The following is a 6,530-nucleotide window of genomic DNA, read 5'->3' on the forward strand; positions in this document are numbered from 1 at the left end:
ACCCCCGGGCCAGAAGGCCAGACAGCGACCTCTCTGCCCTGCGTCTGTGCATCGCTAGCTCCCAATTTCTGATGCGGGGTGCAGGCAGCTGATCAGTCAAACCCATGACGTATGCCCATCCCTGCCGTAGCCGACAAGAAGCCGGACAAAAGCATCCGGCTTTTTCGCTTCTATGGTGGAGACAGACTGCTTCCCACCCAACCTCATAAAGTGGGAAAGTAAATTCACAACCATCCGAAAGGGGTTCAGATGTCCAGCAGCCGGAAGTAAAAAGTCGGCGGCACTTTCCATTGCCTATTTGTCTCCTGGCCTTTCTCTGGCCAACCAAAGACTTATAATAGCCTTTGCGAAAGGAAGGGCGACGTTCACCATCCTTACCTTCTAGGAACACAGAAACTGTCAGCTTTGTTCTCTGAAACGTTCCTGTCTTCTGCCCAAAATGAAACTGCATATTTCAGGCAACCTGAATTTTAGAAGCATCAAGGCAGGTGCTCAAACCCTTCTCAGGCTGCTGTTTAAGATGACATGTCATGACTTATTTTTTCAAGTTCCATTTAAAGAAAAACTTGTAGACAACTTCTGTCCCTAAAGTTCAGTTTTTATTTCGAAGTTTCTAGCACGTCCTGGGATTGTAACAGAAGGAGTAATTATAAGGACAAGAGATACTCTGTTGACTTCCAGAGGCTGTGTCTTCCTTCCAAGTTTTCTTTACACCTGCACTAACCATACACCTGCATTGTCCATATATTCACAGTGTCTAATACTAACTACTGGGCATTTGAAAGAGGGCAAATCCAAATTTCAGCACTTGCAATGTAGCAAAAGTATAAAAGGCAAACCAGATTTTAAAGACTTAGTACTTATTTAGAATATAAAATACCTCATAATTTTATATTAATTGTCTGTTGAAACTATATTATAGATATATTGAGTTCAGTAAAATATATTATTAAAATTCATTTCACCTGTTCCCTTTTTCCATTTTCTAATGCAACTCCTAGAAAATTTGAAGTTACATTAGTGACTTACATAATGCTTATATTACACTGATTTGTACTCTGAAATACACTTACAATTTTTTTAAATTTCATTTTAATTCCAGTATAGTTAACATACAGTGTATTAGCTTCAGGTGTACAGTATAGTGATTCAGCAATTCCATATATTACTTAGTCTCATCATCATGGTAAGTGTATTTTTAATCCCCTTCACCTATTTTACCCATTCCCCCACCCAACTGGTAATCATCTGTTTGTACTCCATAGTTAAGAGACTGGGTTTTTGTTTTTTGTTGTTGTTGGGTTTGTTTTGTTTTGGTTTTTTTTTTTTGGTTTGTCTCTTTTTTTTCCCCCCTTTCATTTTTTTTTTTATTTCTTAAATTCCACACATGAATGAAATAATTTGGTATTTTTCTTTCTCTTGACTAGCTTATTTCACTTAGCATATTTTTTTTAAAGATTTTACTTATTTATTTTGACAGAGGGAGAGAGACAGCGAGAGAGGGAACACAAGCAGGGGAGTGGGAGAAGGAGAAGCAGGCTTCCCACGGAGCAGGGAGCCTGATGCGAGGCTCGATCCCAGGACCCTGGGGTCATGACCTGAGCCGAAGGCAAACGTTTAACAGCTGAGCCACCCAGGTGCCCCTTCACTTAGCATTATACTCTCTAGATCAATCCATGTTGTTTGCAAAGCGAAGGATTTCATTCTTTTTATGGTTAAATAATATTCCACTATGTATGTGTGTGTGTGTGTGTGTGTGTGTGTGTGTGTATAATTGTATATATATATACACACCTACACCACCTCTTCTTTATCCATTTATCTATCAATGCACACTTGAGCTGCTTCCATAATTTGGTTATTATAGATAATGCTGCAATAAACATAGGGATACATGTATCCCTTTGACTTAGTGTTTTTGTATTCTTTAGGTAAATACTCAGTAGTGACATTGCTGGATCATACAATTATTCTATTTTTAACTTTTTGAGGAGACTCCATACTGATTCCACAGTGGCTGCACCAGTTTGCATTCCCACCAACAGTGCACGAGGGTTCCTTTTTCTCCACATCTTCACCAGCACCTGTTGTTTCTTGTGTTTTTATTTTAGCCACTCTAACAGGGATGAGGTGATATCTCAGTGTGGTTTTGATTTGCATTTCCCTGATGATGGGTGATGTTGAGCGTCTTTTCACGTGTCTTCTTTGAAGAAATGCCTTTTCATATCTTCTGCCCATTTTTAATGGGATTATTTGTTTTTTGGGTGTTGAGTTATATCAGTTCTTTATATATTTTGGATACTAACGCTTTATTGGATATGTCATTTGCAAACATCTTCTCCCATTCAGTGCCTTTTAGTTTTGTTGTATGTTTCCTGTGCTGTGCAGAAGCTTTTTATTTTGATGTAGTCCCAATAGTTTATTTTTGCTTTTATCTTCCTTGCCTCAGGAGACATACCTGGAAGTCGACATGGTCGATGTCAGATAAATTGCTGCCTGTGCTCCCTACTAAGATTTTTATGGTTTTAGGTCTCACATTTAGATCTTTAATCCATTGTGAGTTTATTTTTTGTATGCTGTAAGAAAGTGGTCCAGTTCCATCGTTTTGCCATGTGGCTGTCCCATTTTCCCAACACCATTTGTTGAAGAGACTGCCTTTTTCCCATTGTATGTTCTTTCCTCCTTTATTGAAGAGTAATTGAGCACATAATCGTGGGTTTCTTTCTGGGCTTTATATTCTGTTCCATTGATTTATGCATCTATTTTTGCACCAGTACCACACTGTTTTGATTACTACAGCTTTGTAGTATAACTTGAAATCTGGGATTCAGATCCTTCTAGCTTTTTTTTTCTTTTTCAAGATTGCTTTGGCTGTTCAGGGTCTTTTGTGGTTCCATACAAATTTTAGGATTGTTTGTTCTAGTCCTGTGAAAAATGCTGTCGGTATGCACCTGTAATTTTCAGTCAGTTAGCATGTAGCCTATTCTATTCATGCATACCACAAAATGAAAAAAAAAATCTTTGAGACAAAAAAGGCACACTTATACTGAAAATACTCTTATAAAATTCCTTTGCATGAACAAAAACAAAATTTATTCATCACCCATTTAACAATTTTCTAAATTAAGTAATGAATTAACCAACTGTTGATCACTAGTACATGTCAAACCCTGTGTTGTTGATTGGGACTTAGTTATAAACAAATCAGTTACAGTCACTGCTTCATGCAAAATGAAGTGGTTAAAAGCACAGATCATGGAGCCTGACAATGTGGGTCCAAATTTTGGCTCCATCCCTTACCAGCATGTGCCCTAGGATAAGTTAAAAGTTCTTCAGTTTTCTTATCTACAAAACATGAATCCTATCTGATAAAAATAGTGTGAGGACTATCTTAGTTTGTAAGGAAAAGCACATGAAGGGTACTGTATCAGTTACCTATTGTTGCCTAAATTAGTAGTTTAAAACAATATACATTTATTATCTCACAGTTTCAGTAGGTCAGAGATCCAAGCAGAGCTTAACTAGAGTCTCTCATTCATGAAATCAAAGTACTTCACAAAGTACTGCACAGTTTGATTAGTTGAGAAGCAAACCTCACAGAACAGCTTCATGTCAGCCAAGGCCACAAACACCATGTATGACACATTCGAATGGACAGATTTTGACATGTTCAAAATACAACATTAGTGCACATTGGGGATCCCTGGTGCCAGAAAGAAGGGTGACAGGGGGGCAAAGCTAGTCCTTAGTAGTTTCACCCTCCCCAATTTTAACTGAAGCACTCTCTTGAGCTTTGGCCAACATACAACATTTGATCTCCAAGCCGATGGCTTTGACCAGGGGTGGCACACTGTGTTACCCACCTGTCTGTGCTTATCCAGGATGTTCACAAGGGTTGACGTCTCATCTGAAGGCTCAACTGAGGAAGGATCCACTTTGCAAGTTCATGCAGGGATGGTTGGCAGGATCCCACATCTTTGGGGAATGTTGGACAAAGGGCCTCATTTCCTAGCTGGCTGTTCCTTGCCTGAGTATTTCAGGTGTGACACTGGGCTTCATTAAAGCCAGCAAGGGAGAAAGTCTGCCCTTAAGGTGGAAGTCAGAATCTTTTGTAATCTAGTCATAGAAATCATATCCCCCTGATGTTAAGGTATTCTATTGTTTAGAATTAAGTTGCTGAAGGTTAAGAGATTATTTAATGCTATGAATCCCAGGGGACAGAGATCATTTAGGGGTCATCTTAGATGCTACCTACCACAGGTACCTAGTACAGAATAAGTATGTGCTAGCTTTTGTCATTTATGGCACTGATAGTCCAATGAGGGGTTGTTGAACTGTGAAGTGGAAGGGGAAATAGGCAGCATCTTGGGAGCAAGTACGATGACCTTAAGGCAGGGGAGAGATGTGGTATATTTGAGGCACTTAAAGAGGGCTGGTTTTGCTAGACTATGAAGATATCATACAGGAAATCAGGGATCAGGTGGCTGAAAGGCACTGTAAGCCAGAAAAGGATCTGGGACTCTATCCTGAGGAAATGGAAAGCTATTGAATTTTCTGCAGGGAAGTTACATGATGAAATTTGAAAATACCACTCTGGCTACATTGCGTGAAAGATGGATTGGAAAGAAGCAAGAGTGGACATAGGACGGCCATTTTGGGGGATTTCACAATGGTCCAGGTGAGAGGTAGTAATAGCTGGGACCAGAATGGTAGCAGGAGGTAAAATATTACAGATATATAATAACAGGACATGGTGAATAATGAGATGAGGATACAGAGGTGCAGGGTGGAGAGGATGAGGCAAATGATGACCCCAAGTCCACCCTTTAAGGAACTAGATGAGTAATGGCTTATATACTACCAAAGGGAATATTGTAGAAAGAGCATACTTTGAGGGAAAAGATGACTTGAGTCTTGGCAATAATGAATTTTAAGGACCCTGTGGAATATCTAAGGATGTATGAGCTCATCTGCCAAATGCAGCTTTGAGAAGTGAAGAGAGTCTAGGATGGCTTCAAGTCCTTTAACCTGCAAGAGTTGCATAGAAGATCTTTTTCTAGAAAAGGAGAATGAGAAGAAATGACCAGAGCAACTGGAGAAAAGTCAAAACCAATAGGAAAAGAGAATTTTTAGTCAAAGTGATTGGTCAACTGTGTGAAGTAATTCAGAAAGGTCAGGCACTGGCAAATGTCCAAAAAAACGAGGTGACTCAGGGTTATTTATGACTTTGGCACAAGCACTTCCGTAGAAGGGCAAACAGGGGAGCTTGGTTGGATTGATTTGAGGAGAAAATGGGAAGCAACATGATAGAGGCTACAGATATAAATATGCACAATACATCTGAAAAGTTTGCCTTTGAAGAAGTGGAGAGAAATATGGCCTCATCTGGAGGAGAAGATGGACTAAATTAAAAGCTTTGTTTTGTTGCACTTGTTTTAAATAGAAGAGTTTGTGTGCCATTAAACAGAGGTGGAAATTGGCCAGCAGAGACGGGGAGGGGGCTGGGGGGTGGGTTAGAGGAGAGTAAGATGAACTGATACAGCAAGGTTCCTGAACAGGTGGTTATATCTGTAACCCAAAGTACCAGTGCAGGGGCTGGGTTTAGAAGGAGGGCTGTTCCATTTTAACAAGGCAAAGAAATAAAGGTTTTAGACTTCTTCCTGGTGGATTTGTAGATTTGGTATTAGAACATTGAATATGTTCTGATAGAATGGCTTTTATTGCCTTTTTAACAAATCCTTTTCCTTCAGGTGTTAGGTAGCCAAAGCATTCTAAATCCTTGCTACTCCAAGTGTGGTCTGTAGACCAGCAATATCAGCACTACCTGGGAGCTTGTGAGAAAAACAAATCTCGGGCCCCACCCCAGACCTACCTCATCAAAATTGATTTTTAACGAGGTTCCCAGGTACTTTCTGTTTACTTCTTGAAGGGCCTTTCCATAATCATATAATCATTATCATAAATACTGATCTAAAGCTGATTTTTATCATACTACTAAGAAGAGAGTCGAATGCCTTGGTCCTTGACTGGAATCAAGGAGGCAGAAACATGAAGGATCACTTGGGAGTGGTCCTCTGTTAGCTTTGTGTAAACCATACAATAAAGAACTTCTTTGACTTCTGACACATTTGAAGCTGGAGACCTATGGGTGAAAACAAAGAATTTTTTTAAAAAAATCAAAATAGTTTTCCCTGCTAAAAAGCTGAATGGAATTTAAGCCTAAGTGGTAACTAAGATGCTAACCAGCGAGCTGAGAGGTGTGGAAGGACTAGAAGCCAATACATATGGAATCACAGAGTCTTAGAGTTGGAAAGATATCAGGGATGATCCAATGCAAGTGCCCAGCCAGAACGAGAGTCCCTACATCACCCAGTCGTCTGGCTTCTTTTATCTTCCCCTCTTCCACTCATAAGGAACTGGCTCCTTTTCATCATTAGGACCCATTTTTATCATTAGAAGCCAGTTGCTATCAGAGTTTTCTTTCCCTATTTTTAATATTTCCCTGGAATTTCCACCCATCGGGCCCAATT

This window comes from Zalophus californianus, chromosome 7 (genome assembly GCF_009762305.2).
Source record: "Zalophus californianus isolate mZalCal1 chromosome 7, mZalCal1.pri.v2, whole genome shotgun sequence".
NCBI classification, from domain to species: domain Eukaryota; kingdom Metazoa; phylum Chordata; class Mammalia; order Carnivora; family Otariidae; genus Zalophus; species Zalophus californianus.